The 18,656-nt window shown below is 36.3% G+C and overlaps 1 long non-coding RNA gene across 1 annotated transcript in view; it reads left to right on the forward strand.

Moving 5' to 3' along the window:
- Nucleotides 1-15,542, forward strand: part of LOC142227550 (uncharacterized) — a 218,280-nt gene extending 202,738 nt beyond the window's left edge. Inside the window, exons 2-3 of the long non-coding RNA XR_012719899.1 lie at nucleotides 15,107-15,260; nucleotides 15,328-15,542. This is a non-coding gene — a long non-coding RNA (uncharacterized LOC142227550). The remainder of the gene's footprint in view (nucleotides 1-15,106; nucleotides 15,261-15,327) is intronic.
- The last annotated feature ends 3,114 nt before the right edge of the window (nucleotides 15,543-18,656 follow it).

Genomic DNA, 18,656 nt, shown 5'->3' on the forward strand with positions numbered 1-18,656 from the left:
ATTCCAATTTGTTGATATCTGCCTGTTCGAGTGTATTTTTGGTAAACTGCAATAATCTGCGGTAAATATTCGGATTGTCTAAACCCGATCAATACTTTCCCATTTAATTTGAGAAATGTTCAATTTGAAATTAAATTGATTCAAAATATTATTTAATAAAAACAAAAATAAATCACATTATTTAATTGTATAATTTAATTTTTTAATAGATCAAATAATATTTTTAATTGACGTTGGTGAATGATATTATCATTTCTGTTGGAGAAATTTCAATTAAGATCATGTCTATACTGCCGAAAGTTCGGCCAGGTGGAATCCTATGTACCCTACTCCTTGTATTGCATACAAAAACTGTCACCCACAAATTATTTAGATGTTGTCGATGCCAAGGTATCTTTAATCTTCATAACATTGTAAGTTAATATGGAGTTTATGTTAGATAAAAAAGACAGATTAAATACTTACTTTAGGAATACACACTTTAGCTCTTGATAATGTGACGGTAAAAGTCGGCAGGACCTTGTTTTTACGTACACAGCCATTGAATAAGAATTGTGAGATTGAGTTCCTTTTTATACCCTCCACCATAGGATGGGGGTATATTAACTTTGTCATTCCGTTTGTAACACATCGAAATATTGCTCTAAGACCCCATAAAGTATATATATTCTGGGTCGTGGTGAAATTCTCAGTCGATCTGAGCATGTCCGTCCGTCCGTCCGTCCGTCTGTTGAAATCACGCTAACTTCCGAACGAAACAAGCTATCGACTTGAAACTTGGCACAAGTAGTTGTTATTGATGTAGGTCGGATGGTATTGCAAATGGGCCATATCGGTCCACTTTTACGTATAACCCCCATATAAACGGGCCCCCAAATTTGGCTTGCAGACCCTCTAAGAGAAGCAAATTTCATCCGATCGGGCTGAAATTTGGTACATGGTGTTAGTATATGGTCTCTAACAACCATGCAAAAATTGGTTCATATCGGTCTTCTTTTACGTATAGCCCCCATATAAACGGACTCCCCAATTTGGCTTGTGATTGCTCTAAGAGAAGCAAATTTCATCCGATCCGGCTGAAATTTGGTACATTGTGTTAGTATATGGTCTTTAACAACCATGCAAAAATTGGTCCACATCGGTCCATAATTATATATAGCCCCCATATAAACGGACCCCCAAATTTGGCTTACAGACCCTCTAAGAGAAGAAAATTTCATCCGATCAGGCTGAAATTCGGTACATGGTGTTAGTATATGGTCTCTAACAACTATGCAAAAATTGGTCTACATCGGTCAATAATTATATATAGCCTCCATATAACCGATCCCCCGATTTGGCTTGCGGAGCCTCTAAGAGAAACAAATTTCATCCTATCCGGCTGAAATTTGGTTCATGGTGTTAGTATATGGTCTCTAACAACCATGCAAAAATTGGTCCACATCGGTCCATAATTATATATTCCCCCACATAAACCGATCCCCCGATTTGGCTTTCGGAGCCTCTAAGAGAAGCAAATTTCATCCGATCCGGCTGAAATTTGGTACATTGTGTTAGTATATGGTCTTTAACAACCATGCAAAAATTGGTCCGTATCGGTCCATAATTATATATAGTCCCCATATAAACCGATCCCCAGATTTGGCTTGCGGAGCCTCTAAGAGAAGCAAATTTCATCCTATCCGGCTGAAATTTTGTACATGGTGGTAGTATGTGGTCTCTAATGACCATGCAAAAATTGGTCCACATCGGTGCATAATTATATATAACTCCATATAAACCGATCCCCAGATTTGACCTCCGGAGCCCCTTGGAAGAGCAAAATTCATCGGATTCGGTTGAAATTTGGTACGTGATGTTAGTATATGGTTTCCAACAACCATGCATGAATTGGTTCATATCAGTCCATAATTATATATAGCCCCCATATAAACCGATCCCCAGATTTGACCTCCGGTGCCTTGTGGAGAAGCAAACTTCATCCGATCTGGTTGAAATTTTGTACGTGGTGGTAGTATATGATATTTAACAACCATGCCAAAAGTGGTCCATATCAGTCTATAATCATATATAGCCCCCATATAAACCGATCCCGAGATTTGGTTTTGGAGCCTTTTGGAGGAGTAAATTTTCTCCGAGTCAGTTGCAGTTTGGTAGATTGTGCTAGGAAATGGCCGTTAACAACCATGCCTAACTAGGTCCATATCGGTCTAAAGTTATATATAGCCCTCAGATAAATCGATCCCCAATCACACAAAAATTGGTCCATATCAAGTTCATAATTGTATATAGTCCCCATATAAGCGACCCCCATATTTCAATTCTGGCTCCCTACGTACCGTGCAAAAGTCCATATCGATTCGTAATTATTTGTAGACTTACATACCTTTTTGTCTAATATATACCACGTGTGGACTAACTCACAATTTAGAAAACGATTTATGATACCACAACCCAAGTAATTCGATTGTGTATAACAGTCTTTCGTAGAAGTTTCTACGCAATCCATGGTGGAGGGTACATAAGATTCGGCCTGGCCGAACTTACGGCCGTTTATACTTGTTTCATATATGTATATATAATGAAATTATGTTTATGTTGTACTCTTATGTGATTAAGGTTTTTGTATTGAATTAAAATAATCGTTTAAGTTAAGTAAAATGAATTTATAAGCCGCCTGAAAACCGAGTTAGAATTTTACGGACACTGGGAAACGCCATCTATTGGCTAACAAAGATATGCACAATGATGTGGTGGATGGTCAGCTGACTGTTAGCTGGGAGCCATTATGTGGATGTGAGTATGCATAACATAGCTGCTGCCTATAAAAGGAGTGCTGAGTGGCGAGTCGAGTGAGTTGGTGTTTTGCAGCCGTGGAGGTAAGATATCGAGTGGAGTCAAGCTACACTCTAATAAGGTAAGCGGTAGAGTAGTTGGTGGAGTTAAGCTCTTAGTAGACTATTCGAGAGGAGTTGAGCTCCCATTTGGACGGTAAAGAGGAGTTAAGCTCCCAGTAGCGTCGGTAGTGGGAGTTAAGCTCCCAGTAGCGTTAGTAGGCGGAGTTAAGCTCCCAGTGGGGTAACAAGAGGAGTTAAGCCTCCAGTGGAGTTGAGCTCCCAGTGGGTGAGCAGTCGTTGTGCAGGAGGAGAACACTTTCCAGTATCCCTCCCCGATCCCAAAAGTCGACCTGGCCGACACTAGCGGCGAGGCTAGCAGCGGAGCATTGGCGTGATATTACATTGTATAACATTTATAATTACTATTTAATAAATATACCTTACTTGATTGAACCTATAAATCGCTTGTGTAATATTTCATTCTCTCACGAAGGCCCTGAAATAAACAAATTCTCGTAACGACCCTGGACCCCCGACTGACTACTCTAGCTTAGGTGGAAACACCTCGTTCTAATAGTTTTTTAACTATATGTATAATAATGAACGCATGCTGATATCGGACACAAAATTTCAACCCAATCCGATGAAAATTGTTCCTTCATAAGGATCTTAACATCACATCCAGGAGGTTCAGGAACCTAAGTTGTGGATCGGTTTATATGGGGACTATGTAATCATGGGCACATGTGGATAATTTTTATTAATTTGTTTTTGTATTGTTGATCTATTCTTCAATCATTATTGTTGTTGTAGAACAGGTAGAACATGTAGAACAAAAACTCAGAAAAAAGAGCTTACCTACCCGGAGGTGCCGGCGCTTAAGAACGCCAATGGCACAAATTATCCTGGCGGCACTACAGGAGCGCCTTGCCAATAGTTCAGTAGTTCGCGGCACTCAGAAGCGCCAATGCGAAATGAAATAGACACCCACATGATTGGTCCATAATCATAGTTTTATAAACCCCCTCTATACTATCTGAATAAGAACTAAATTGAATTATGTACAAAGAAAGAACAGTTTTCTTTTGTCAGGAAAGAAATTTGGGACAATCTTGATTATTTTCTCCTTCAGAGAAAGGCTTGCAGCAAAGGGGAATTTCGTTTGTCTAAAAATTTGCTCATGAGGAAAGCATTGTTTCTTTAAAGGTAGGAATTTAATCAGACATTTTTATCTAATAAAGAATCCAGATGGACTAACTTTAAAAGATAATGTTAGGATGTTTTAAGTTACCTTATGGATGACCTCTTTAGTATAACTTTGTATACAATCCCTGTGGGAGGCTTCAAAAGATTCCTTTGGTCAATTTTTGGACGCATACTCTCCTTTCTTAAATAAACATATGTATCTTTAACTGAAAAGAAATTCATTACAAATAGAAAATAACGAAAAGAGTTTCTTAACGCACTGTAGAAACTCTGTGGTATTTACTAGAGCTGTGCGCCTGAGTGGGATTTCACTCACACTCACGCACATTCACGAAGTCAAATTTATTCACGCACGATAAGTGTCGTAGCCACTCACAGTCACGCACATTCACGAAATGAAAAGCAGTAATCACACACGCTCACGCAACGAAGTACTTTTACAGACTCATGCTCACACACAATTCACGTGACTCACGACAAATTCACGAGACTCACGACATTTTCCCATCGGGAATGAGCAAGGGTAACAAAGTTCATAAATAAACAAGTAAGGAAAGTCTAAAGTCCGGCGGGGCCGACTGTATTGTACCCTGCACTACTTTGTAGATCTAAATTTTCGATACCATATCACATCCGTCAAATGTGTTAGGGGCTATATATAAAGGTTTGTCCCAAATACATACATTTAAATATCACTCGATCTGGACAGAATTTGATAGACTTCTACAAAATCTATTGACTCAAAATTTAAGTCGGCTAATGCGCTAGGGTGGAACACAATGTTAGTAAACAACAAGTAAGTAAAGTCTAAAGTCGGGCGTGGCCGACTATTCACCCCTATGTAGGCCAAAATTTGAGTTACCATCTCAACTACTTCACATTTGCTGGAAGCTATATAAAGGAGACAATTTTTTTTACTTCTACAAAATCTCTAGAATTAAAATTTAAATTGGCTAACGCTATCAAGTTAATTGGAGGAAAGTTCCATTGAAAATGGGTCTAAAATGTGTAAAAGTCTACCATATTTCCCCAACTCTGTTGTACGTATATATGGGAGCTATATATAATCTGAACCGATTTTGACTAAATTTGACATGTATTTCATTTCACGTAATGGGAGTATAACGTTGGCCGCCCTGGTCATATGAGTAAAAATCGGACGGAAGATATATATGGGAGCCATATCTAAATCTGAACCGATTTCAACCAAATTTGGCACAATTACCGATACTACTAAACGTACTCCTTGTGCGAAATTTGAAGCAAATCACGGCAAAACCCTGGATTTTGAGGCCATATAAGTTCAAATCGGACGATCTAGACTTTGATTACAAAAATGTGTTCACGGACATGACTATATCGACTCAGGAGCCCACCCTGAGCATTTTTGCCAAAGACACCATGTGTCTATCTCGCTTCGATTTTATTCACGACTCACGCGTGTCACGATAATTTCGTGTCACGCGCACACCTCTAGTATTTACCATACGAATTGTATCTTTCGTATGGTAAATACCGCAGAGTTTCTAGTTTTAATGCACATAGTTTAATATTCACATTAAGTTTTCAACTCATTTCCAATCTTTTTTTTAGAGAATGCATACGATACCTGTTTGCGAGATGAGCGAGTGAAACTTTACCATCCATGTAAAACTTTTATGCACTTTGCATTTACCTTTCAAAAGGTACAAACCTTGATTTTTAATTAAGTCACCTAATCCATTAAGACAGAATTTACCTTTGATAAAATCCTTCCTTAATATACTTCATATTTACCTTTTGTCAAACTAATCTCCACTTGTATTTCTGGCAAAAGGATTGTACTGAGGGAAAATTCTAGAGACTTTCAAATCGTAGTAGCAGTAGTAGCAATGTAGTGTGGTAGTAGAACTTGTTTGCGTTATGCTTGTAATTTATACTTAAATCCTTTTGAGGATTATTCTATGTTGTTTATGTTATTCTGTAAAGGATTAACCTTTGACAACATAGTTTTTTTGGGGGGTACGTTTGTCCAAAAGTTGGTTTTCCATGTTCCTGAAGTTGTCATTATGCCCTACGTGTCGTTGTAGTTCTTGTCTCTCTAATATTTGTACAAGCAAAACCTCAGTAATCCAACAAGAAACATATGAACTAAAATGTTTACATTGTACGGAAGAGATAGCAAAAAAAAATAAATAAATAAATAAATATGTAATTTAACCAACAGGTGGACAAAATTACGAAAACCGTTTACACAAAAATGGATTATTTATGCTGTCCAAAAGGGGACAATATTTTAAGTTTATGTACATGACTTATAGGACAAGGGGATGGAATATTTGTTTTTTTTTTTTCAAAACAAACAAAAAACCTTTATAGTAGAGTTAACATTTATCACAAAGGCACACAAAATTAATGGAAACCCCAATGTTTATGGGTTTATATTTGATTTTTTTTCTTGGTATTTCCCTATTTACGGGAAAGCAGGAATTTTTTCATACTTCCCGGATTCCCGGTAATAGAAAAAGATTTTGGTATGAGGAAGCGGTGAGGCAAATCTTCTCCGGTACCTGAACCCATGTTCTGTAATTCTCACATTAATAATTTACTCAAATGGTATTTCAAAAATGGAACAGAAAACAAAATTTTGTTTCTCCCATAGGTTCAGTTAGGTATAATGGCAGCCCGATATTTCAGGCTCACTTACACTATTCAGTCCATTGTTATACCGCAGTACTTCTCTCTTATCACTGAGTGCTGCCCGATTCTATGTTAATCTCAATGACAAGGGACCTCCATTTTATAGCCGAGTCGGAACGGTGTTCCACATTGCAGTGAAATCACTTAGAGAGCTTTAGCAGCACTCAGAAATGCCACCCGCATTACTAAGGTGGAATAATCCACCGGTGAAAAACTTTTTGGTGTTTGGTATGCAAGGCGGGCATGCTAACCATTGGCTTCAATCAACCGTCGAACTGAACGGACGTGTTTTTTGAATAGCCGATTATTTCATCGTAATAAGTACTTATTACGAATTTCAAGTGTGGTGGTAAATTAAGCCACCATGCAGCGAAATTCAAAGTCATTCACTGGATTGCTAACTTCAGGGCCCAGTGGACGGGTATCGACTGAAGTTATAGATTTGGGCAATGAAGGCGGGCCAATAGGTTGCGATAATTTTACAAGTTTCGACTTTCCTATGGTAACGACATCAAAAGGAGGTAATCCCCCAAGAAAGAGATTTAAGGAACGCAGAAATGCCTTGTTTATCCTAAAGAAATTAGGATCAGTCGACCCAAGCTTGTTGTCGACTAAGCAAAGCAATTCCTTAAAATGGGCGCAAGTAATTCTTGAAGCTGGAAAGAAGGAAAGATCGCCGGATGAACTGCAATCTTCCAAAAGGGATCAATGATCGTTTGCCTCAGTGACAAAAAAGTCTTGTGATGGTTATTGTTAACAGGGGAGCCGTGGATGCTATTGATCCAAAGCACAAGTGGGGGGATATTGATAACCCTTTGTCTGGCGTCTACTCCCAAGTGCTAGAAAAGTTTCCCGGCCCAGATCCTCTCCACCAAGAGGCTGGTTGGTATCATGGACGATTTAAGCTAGTCGCATTTGAGGACCAGAGAGAATGTTTTAAAGTGGATGGACCAAGACGACATGCAGTGTTTATATCGAACACTCAGTCTTTGCCACATCTACCAAAGTCCCAGGGCCGTGTATGTTATGGCTTTCATTATATCCAAATGAAGGTATATAAAAACAAGTAAAGTAGAAAGTCGGGGGAGGCCGACTATATAAAACCCTAAACCACCCCTACTGAATTAGTAAACATAAGCATTTGTGGGGTAACATTGGTATAGATTTGAGAGATAAACCGCATTTCCATATTTAAGAACATTAAGGGGTACATTTTTGTGGGAGTTTTGTCACAATCTGAGCAGAAATGTCTATATTATATATATTATACAGAGTTAGTATTAAGCTGATATTGAGTCCATTATTAAACAATCGAGTAAAGTAGAAAGTCGTGCGGGTCCGGGTATGCGGGTATATCATACCCTAAACCACACCTACAGAATTAGTAATATAAGGATTTGTGGGGTATCACTGAAATATGGTTGCCCTATATCATACCCTAAACCAACCCTACTGAATTAGTAAACATTGTTTGTGGGGTATGAGTGGTATAGGATTGGGAGATAACCCGCATTTCCATATGTAAGAACATTACATATGGAAATGCGGGCATACAAACTCTGAACCTAAAGAGTTTGTATGCTACTAACAGGTTGGTCTGACACATAGATGGCGTCGCTAGTATTAAATGCATATTATTTTTATATAGTACCAACCTTCAAATGATTCGTGTCAAAATTTGACGTCTGTAAGTCAATTAGTTTGTGAGATAGAGCGGCTTTTGTGAAGCAACTTTTGTTATTGTGAAAAAAAATGGAAAAAAAGGAATTTGGTGTTTTGATAAAATACTGTTTTCTGAAGGGAAAAGTACGGTGGAAGCAAAAACTTGGCTTGATAATGAGTTTCCGGACTATGCCCCAGGGAAATCAACAATAATTGATGGGTATGCAAAATTCAAGCGTGGTGAAATGAGCACGGAGGACGGTGAACGCAGTGGAGGCCCGAAAGAGGTGGTTACCGACGAAAACATAACAAAATCCACAAAATGATTTTGAATGACCGTAAAATGAAGTTGATCGAGATAGCAGAGGCCTTAAAGATATCAAAGGAATGTGTTGGTCGTATCATTCATCAATATTTGGATGTGCGGAATCTCTGTGAAAAATGGGTGCCGCGCGAGCTCACATTTGACCAAAAACAACAACGTGTTGATGATTCTGAGCGGTGTTTGCAGCTAGTAACTCGAAATACACCCGAGTTTTTCCGTCGATATGTGACAATGGATGAAACATGGCTCCATCACTACTCTCCTGAGTTCAATCGATAGTCGGCTAAGTGGACAGCGACCGGTGAACCGTCTCTGCACGCAGAGAAGAAACATGATTGTCACAATCATATTCGAAGAGCAAAATAATATGATAGGAGCTATTTTTGCGGCGACCATGTAACATTTTAACTTGCAACCATGTTGGATCAGTGAACATGGTTCTAAGAAAAATATAATTGTCCTCATCTAAAATGTTATTATGTTGATAAAAAGAATTTTGTTTGAATGAAAAGACAATGGTCACGATTTAAAATGTTATGGTATTCATTCAAAATGTTTTTCTTCTAGTTAAAAGAACATGGTCACAACCTAAAATGTTTTGATCTTTATGAAAAAACTTTTTCATCGACGAAAAAAGGACGCCACTTGAGAAAAGAAAACACAAAATTAACTTTATTTATTTGTTTTTATTTATTTATAAACTAATTCATTGTTTGTTTGTATTTATAATGTCGTGCAAGCAAACATCACATATTTTTACACACATTATTTTATTTCAATTTCAACAATAAGTAATAATTCCATATTTACATCGTGTGCCCATCAAATGAACAAACGCAGACATCATGTAACTGCAAATAACAATAAATGATCCATATAGCAAAATTCAGAACAAAAAACAGGTATATTTTTCAATTACACTTTCCTTTTTTGTGTTCACATAAAACCACGTGCCACTTATGAATAAATAAATTAACACAAAACACAGTAAATTCGTATTCTCCGTCCATTCCAAGAAACAATCAGCACACGACTGACGCGCAAAATGAAAATCGTGTGTACCTGCTCAATGTTTTTATAAAATTCTTTTCGCTGCAAAAAAGTTAAAAAATTAAATGGTCACGAAAAAAATGTAAATGGTCTTTATGGCCATGTAATGGTTCTAGACATATCTATACTTAACCTATAAAAATACTTTTTCCCTGTAAAAAAGTAAAAAAAAAAATTGAATGGTCAGGTACATGATTTTCCCGACCATTTAATGGTCTCAAATTCTATCATTTAAATGATAGAACATGTTTGCGGTATTTGAGAACCATTCAAATGCTTATTGCCACCATACATTTTTCTCCGCTCGAAAACTATTTTTACAAAGACAAAATACATGGTTTTCGCGGCAATTACATGCTCTAGATAAGCATTAAATGGATGCGGCAACCATGTCCAAACATGGTTTTTCTGTGCGTGTGAAGCGTGGAAAGACTCAAAAGTCTGCTGGCAAAGTAATGGCCTCTGTTTTTTGGGATGCGCATGGAATAATTTTTATCGATTATCTTGAGAAGGGAAAAACCATATTTGGCGTTATTGGAGCGTTTGAAGGTCGAAATCGCGGCAAAACGGCCCCATATGAAGAAGAAAAAAGTGTTGTTCCACCAAGACAACGCACAGTGCCCCAAGTCATTGAGAACGATGGCAAAAATTCATGAATCGGGCTTCGAATTGCTTTCCCACCCACCGTATTCTACAGATCTGGCCCCCAGCGATTTTTCTTGTTCTCAGCCCTCAAAAGAATGCTCGCCGGGAAAAAGTTGGCTGCAATGAGGAGGTCATCGCCGAAACTGAGGACTATTTTGAGGCAAAACCGAAGGAGTACTACCAAAATGGTATCAAACAATTGGAAGGTCGTTATAATCGTTGTATCGCTCTTGAAGGAAACTATGTAGAATAATTTAAACGAATTTTGACAAAAAAATGTATTTTTATTTGTTAGACCGGGGACGTATCAGCCAACCTGTAATAACACAGAAGAAAATAAAATTTTTAATAAATGTTCATCAATTTGACAAAATTATTAACTTATATGTTACATGCTGCAATTAGAAAACTATTTTAGTTAAATTTTTCTGAAATAAATCTACATTTTCTTTCATGGTGGATTCAGGTTTTTTTTGTGTACATTTTTTGATAGTTGACTGCAATATTCCAAAAACTCATATGGTTGTTTTCAAATATTCTTAGATATACCGTTTTTACACACAAATCGAGCAACAATGAAATTTTTTGTTCCAGGTTGCCCGAAGTGTGAAGTCGGAAATTAAGCACGATTTGCTTTAAATTTTGCACAAGGAGTGCAATTAATAGTGTCGTAAAGTGTGCCGAATTGAGTTGAAATCGGTTCAGATTTAGATATATCTCCCATATATATCATTCGCAGGATATACACTTATATGGCCCCAGAAACCTGAGTTTTATCCAAATTTGATTTAAATATTGTACAGGGAGTAGAATTAACGTCGATATACATGCCAATTTTGGTTGAAATCAGATTTATATATAGCTCCCATATATACCTTTCATCCGATTTAGACTCATTAACCACAGAGGCCAGATTTGTAATCTGATTTACGTGAAATTTTGCACAAGGAGTAGAATTAACATTGTAACTATGCATGTCAAATTTTGTTGAAATCGTTTCAGATATAGCTCCCATATATGAATTCAGAAAAAAAACCAAAATATCCTCATTTAAATTGCTAAGTCGAAAATTGTAGAAATGACTCAAATTTGCCTATACTTCTAATACATTTCTATCGACCGATAATCATAATTGAACTTTTGCGAAGTTGCCTAAAAATTGCTTTCAATTTAAATATTTTCCATACACACAAAAAATTATCACCGACATTTTTTCAATTAATCATTTAATTGAATTTGGAAACGGATTCTATTAATATGTTAATTGCTTCAATTAATTATTTCATCAAATCCCAATAAAAACCAATTAAAAAATGATTGATATTTGTTACGTTTCCAATTAAAATATTAATTGATTCAATCAAATTGTTAATCAATTCGGAAATTATTTTCAATTACAAACGTGATTGAAAACTTTTCCGTTTCCAATTACACATGTGATTGATCCAATCACCTTTGTGATTGAAATTGAATAATTTTGAGCAATAGAAAGAGGGAAAAGAGAAAAAGAGAATTGGTATTTATTCAACAATGCATGATGGAGAGATCAGTCTGTTGAAGTAACTCGTAGCGAACGGTTGGGTTTTTGTTTTTCGCGTAAATTGAAAAACATGATTGGCGACATTTTGTCTGCTGCATTCAAAATGTGTGCATAAACATTTTAAATGCAACAACAAATCATAGCAAAGGGTTGAAATAAATAAAGTGTGCAACAACAAATGGCCACGTGGTAAAAGTGTGAAAAATATACGACAGAACGCATTTGAAATTACCTGTGTTTGTGTTATGTGGTGTTGTAAAAATTTAAAACAATCTACGTTTATTGAAGGTAAGAAATTGTGATATGTGAATACCGTTTTCCATTGAAGCCTGTTTACATTAAACGGACTAAAATAATATATTATACCCTCCACCATAGGATGGGGGTATATTAACTTTGTCATTCCGTTTGTAACACATCGAAATATTGCTCTAAGACCCCATAAAGTATATATATTCTGGGTCGTGGTGAAATTCTGAGTCGATCTGAGCATGTCCGTCCGTCCGTCTGTTGAAATCACGCTAACTTCCGAACGAAACAAGCTATCGACTTGAAACTTGGCACAAGTAGTTGTTGTTGATGTAGGTCAGATGGTATTGCAAATGGGCCATATCGGTCCACTTTTACGTATAGCCCCCATATAAACGGACCCCCAAATTTGGCTTGCGATTGCTCTAAGAGAAGCAAATTTCATTAGATCCAGCTGAAATTTGGTACGTGGTGTTATTATATGGTCTCTAACAACCATGCGAAAATTGGTCCATATCGGTCCACTTTTACGTTTAGCCCCCATATAAACGGACCCCCAAATTTGGCTTGCGATTGCTCTAAGAGAAGCAAATTTCATCCGATCCGGCTGAAATTTGGTACGTGATGTTTGTTTATGGTCTCTAATAACCATGCAAAAAGTGGTCCATATCGGTACACTTTTACGTATAGCCCCCATATAAACGGACCCCCAAATTTGGCTTGCGATTGCTCTAAGAGAAGCAAATTTCATCCGATCCGGCTGAAATTTGGTACGTGATGTTTGTATGTGGTCTCTAACAACCATGTGAAAATTGGTCCATATCGGTCCATAATTATATATAGGCCCCATATAAACCGATCCCCCGATTTGGCTTGCGGAGCCTCTAAGAGAAGCAAATTTCATCCGATCCGGCTGAAATTTGGTACATGGTGTTGGTATATGTTCTCTAATGACCATGCAAAAATTGGTCCACATCGACCCATAAGTATATATAACCCCCATATAAGCCGTTCCCCAGATTTGACCTCCGGAGCCTTTTAGAGGAGCAAAATTCATCCGATCCGGTAGAAATTTGGAACGTGGTGTTAGTATATGGTCTCTAACAACCATGCAAGAATTGGTCCATATCGGTCCATAATTATATATAGCCCCCATTTAAATCGATCCCCGGAGCCTCTTGGAGGAGTAAAATTCATCCGATCCGGTTGAATTTTGGAACATGGCGTTAGAATGTGGTCTCTAACAAACACGCAAGAATTGGTCCATATCGATCCATAATTATATATAGCTCCATATAAACCGTTCCCCAGATTTGATCTCCGGAGCCTCTTGGAGGAGCAAAATTCATCCGATCTGGTTGAAATTTGCAACGTGGTGTTGGTATAAGGCCGCTAATAACCATGCAAAAGTTGGTCCATATCGGTCTATAGCTATATATAGGCGATCCCCAATCACACAAAAATTGGTCCCTATCGGTTCATAATCATGGTTGCCACTCGAGCAAAAAATAATCTACCAAAATTTTATTTTTATAGAAAACATTGTCAAAATGTTATTTCTATAGAAAATTTTGTCAAAATTTTAATTCTATAGAAAATTTTGTCAAAATTTTATTTCTATAGAAAATTTTTTCCAAATTTTATTTCTATAGAAAATTTTGTCAAAATTTTACTTCTATAGAAAATGTTGTCAAAAATTTATTTTGTCAAAATTTTATTTCCATAGAAACTTTAAACTTAATTATATACGTATTTAATCGGCCCTTTTGTAGTTTAATATATGGACTATGTGGTATATATTACGTTGTTAGGAAGTTTTATGATACCTTGCCATCGGCTTCAGTAGACGTTTCTACGCAATCCATGGTGGAGGGTACATAAGCTTCGGCCTGGCCGAACTTACGGCCGTATATACTTGTTTTTTATTCATTTGTTTTTAGTGGCCAATTTTATTTCGTGAAACTGACCAATCAATCCCATCAACTCCATAATTTTATTAAATATATAAGAATATGTTTGCAATCAAAAGGTGGGTACCGTATTGATCTTTGAAAATTACAATTTTTTTTATTCTTAGTTTTCTTAAAACCAAGAGCGGTATGGGTTTGTTGGAAGATTCACCTTGAAGTTGCGAAGTAGCGTTGGCATTAAATTGCATTTTTGTTTTACCTGCTTTTTTCTGTAGAGAGCAGTAGGGTAAGTGCAGCAAATGTGGTATAGGCTGGTAATGTGGTATAGTAGCTTTTTTCTCTATCTAACAACATACGAAGAACTAAACCAAGCTGAATAGATTGTGGCTGTCAGAAAATGTAGCTATCAAAGATCAATTTGATTTTCGCAACTCTTTCTTTGTGCCAGTTGCAAGAATTCACATTTACCCGTGATCGAAGGTTTTTTTTTGGTGGTTCTTAATCATTTCGTTTTGTGTGAAGATATATTTTAAATTTATTAATTTTCGGATGTAAATAACTGACGAGTACTAAATAAGCAAAAAATGCATGCAATTGCGATACACATATTGCATTTATTTTTTTTACAAAAAAAAATCTACATTATGGTGTACCACATTACCTGCACATTTTATGAATCCGTGCTTAATGTGTTTTTTAATAAATTCGCAAATATATCCGAAATTATGGGTTTCTAATTTTTCGCTCATAGTTGCGTGGATGGCTAACACTAGTAAAATGAATGTGGTAAAATCTTAGCCTCATCGAAGAAAAACAACAAATTTGGCTTTCGAAAAACAAATGGGTATACCACATTTGCTGCACTTACCCCACATCTTATATATAAACTAATTAGCTGAAATATGTAATGGTAAAAAAGTTCTTTCTTTTGGATTTAAAAATATGAAAAATATCCGAAAATTAAAAAAATATGTATTTTTATGTATATTTTTTCTATTTCCAGAATTTACAACGTATCATCAACATAATACCAAATATTACATTGTTTTGCTATTATTTTTGACTTTGATTGGTTCAAATTTTAATAGAGCATGTCAATGTGTGGAAATTTTGGAAAGATTATAAATATGCAACCTGGAACTTGAGATTCTATGCAGGTAATATGTAACAAAATGAACTTTTAATTGAACAAAATTAAATTCAAATTATTCTGTTTACTTTCAGAAAAGTAATTAGCTTACAGACTGCTGATTTATTGGAAATCTATTCGCACCTAAATATTAGAAGGAACATGCTGACATCGTTAATATAAGGAAGATAATGATAATCGTTTATTTTTTTAACCCTTTAGTTGTTATTGATGTAATTGTATGTCTAACGGCCATTTTCATGTACTCCGTTACGCTTTAACTGTCAGTTAATATAAATTAAATTGCAAATATCTTGTCTACGGTAACCTTTAACGGAAAAATTATCGGCAGTTAAGTTCCTAACTGGCATATAAAGGGTGATTTGTTAAGAGCTTGATAACTTTTTTAAAAAAAAAAAAACGCATAAAATTTGCAAAATCTCATCGGTTCTTTATTTGAAACGTTAGATTGGTCCATGACATTTACTTTCTGAAGATAATTTCATTTAAATGTTGACCGCGGCTGCGTCTTAGGTGGTCCATTCGGAAAGTCCAATTTTGGGCAACTTTTTCGAGCATTTCGGCCGGAATAGCCCGAATTTCTTCGGAAATGTTGTCTTCCAAAGCTGGAATAGTTGCTGGCTTATTTCTGTAGACTTTAGACTTGACGTAGCCCCACAAAAAATAGTCTAAAGGCGTCAAATCGCATGATCTTGGTGGCCAACTTACCGGTCCATTTCATGAGATGAATTGTTCTCCGAAGTTTTCCCTCAAAATGGCCATAGAATCGCGAGCTGTGTGGCATGTAGCGCCATCTTGTTGAAACCACATGTCAACCAAGTTCAGTTCTTCCATTTTTGGCAACAAAAAGTTTGTTAGCATCGAACGATAGCGATCGCCATTCACCGTAACGTTGCGTCCAACAGCATCTTTGAAAAAATACGGTCCAATGATTCCACCAGCGTACAAACCACACCAAACAGTGCATTTTTCGGGATGCATGGGCAGTTCTTGAACGGCTTCTGGTTGCTCTTCACTCCAAATGCGGCAATTTTGCTTATTTACGTAGCCATTCAACCAGAAATGAGCCTCATCGCTGAACAAAATTTGTCGATAAACACATTTCGAACCGAACACTGATTTTGGTAATAAAATTCAATGATTTGCAAGCGTTGCTCGTTAGTAAGTCTATTCATGATGAAATGTCAAAGCATACTGAGCATCTTTCTCTTTGACACCATGTCTGAAATCCCACGTGATCTGTCAAATACTAATGCATGAAAATCCTAACCTCAAAAGAATCACCCTTTAGAATATATAGGCAAGATGACTGCTATGTCCATAATACGGTTCAAATTCGTTAGTTAACGGAACACTAACGGAGCTTCATGAAAATGGGGGTAAGTTATGTTAGAATAAAACACACAAATAACAAAAACAAAATGCTTTAGTATATAACATAATTCAGAAAAATAAAATATTGAAGATTTTTTTATAAGAAACGCATATTTTCTGTTATTTCAAATAAAACTAAATAAGATATTGGGGGTGCAATATATACATTGAATGAAATTTATTGCCCATGTCAATTAATAATTTAATTGAATCAATCAAATAGTTGATTGATTTTTGTCACGAAATTAATTAAAATTTTAATTGATTCAATTAAAACTGTGATTGAATTTTATGTTAAAAATCAATCACGTTTTTAATTGATTCAATCACACAATTAATTGATTCCTTGACAAAATTCAATTAAATTTTTAATTGAAAATCGTTTCGGTTTTCAATCAAAATGGGTGATTGATACTATCATTTTCGTCATTGAAGACATTTCAATTAAAAACAAGTATATACGGCCGTAAGTTCGGCCAGGCCGAAGCTTATGTACCCTCCACCATGGATTGCGTAGAAACGTCTACTGAAGCCGATGGCAAGGTATCATAAAACTTCCTAACAACGTAATATATACCACATAGTCCATACGTGGTATATATTAAACTACAAAAGTGCCGATTAAATACGTAGATAATTAAGTTTAAAGTTTCTATGGAAATAAAATTTTGACAAAATAAAATTTTGACAATATTTTCTATAGAAGTAAAATTTTGACAAAATTTTCTATAGAAATAAAATTTGGAAAAAATTTTCTATAGAAATAAAATTTTGACAAAATTTTCTATAGAAATAAAATTTTGACAAAATTTTCTATAGAAATAAAATTTTGACAATGTTTTCTATAAAAATAAAATTTTGGTAGATTATTTTTTGCTCGAGTGGCAACCATGATTATGAACCGATATGGACCAATTTTTGTGTGATTGGGGATCGCCTATATATAACTATAGACCGATATGGACCAATTTTTGCATGGTTATTAGCGGCCTTTTACCAACACCACGTTGCAAATTTCAACCGGATCGGATGAATTTTGCTCCTCCAAGAGGTTCCGGATCAAATCTGGGGAATGGTTTATATGGAGCTATATATAATTATGGATCGATATGGACCAATTCTTGCGTGTTTGTTAGATACCACATTCTAACACCATGTTCCAAAATTCAACCGGATCGGATGAATTTTACTCCTCCAAGAGGCTCCGGAGGACAAATCTGGGGATCGGCTTATATGGGGGTTATATATAATTATGGGTCGATGTGGACCAATTTTTGCATAGTCATTAGAGAACATATACCAACACCATGTACCAAATTTCAGCCGGATCGGATGAAATTTGCTTCTCTTAGAGGCTCCGCAAGCCAAATCGGGGGATTTTGCATGGTTGTTAGAGACCATATACTAACATCATGTACCAAATTTCAGCCGGATCGGATTAAATATGCCTCTCTTAGATCAATCGCAAGCCAAATTTGGGGGTCCGTTTATATGGGGGCTATACGTAAAAGTGGACCGATATGGCCCGTTTGCAATGCCATCTGACCTACATCAATAACAACTACTTGTGCTAAGTTTCAAGTCGATAGCTTGTTTCGTTCGGAAGTTAGCGTGATTTCAACAGACGGACATGCTCAGATCGACTCAGAATTTCACCACGACCCAGAATATATATACTTTATGGGGTCTTAGAGCAATATTTCGATGTGTTACAAACGGAATGACAAAGTTAATATGCCCCCATCTTATGGTGGAGGTATAAAAATGATTGAATCCGCGATTTTCGTGATTGAAATCAAAAAAAAAAATGTGTGTATTTATACCCTTCAGCACTACTGTGCATTTGTATGTAACGCCAAAAACGAAAAGTCAGACACCCATCGTTTAGTATACCGATCGTCTTAGACTTGAATTCTAAGTCGATTTAGTTATGTCCGTCTGTCTGTTCATGTATTTTTGTGTGCAAAGTACAGGTCGCAGTTTATGTCCGATCGTCGTAAAATTTGGCATAGTGTCTTTTTTCGGGACA

This window comes from Haematobia irritans, chromosome 2 (assembly GCF_050003625.1).
Source record: "Haematobia irritans isolate KBUSLIRL chromosome 2, ASM5000362v1, whole genome shotgun sequence".
Taxonomy (NCBI): Eukaryota; Metazoa; Arthropoda; class Insecta; order Diptera; family Muscidae; genus Haematobia; species Haematobia irritans.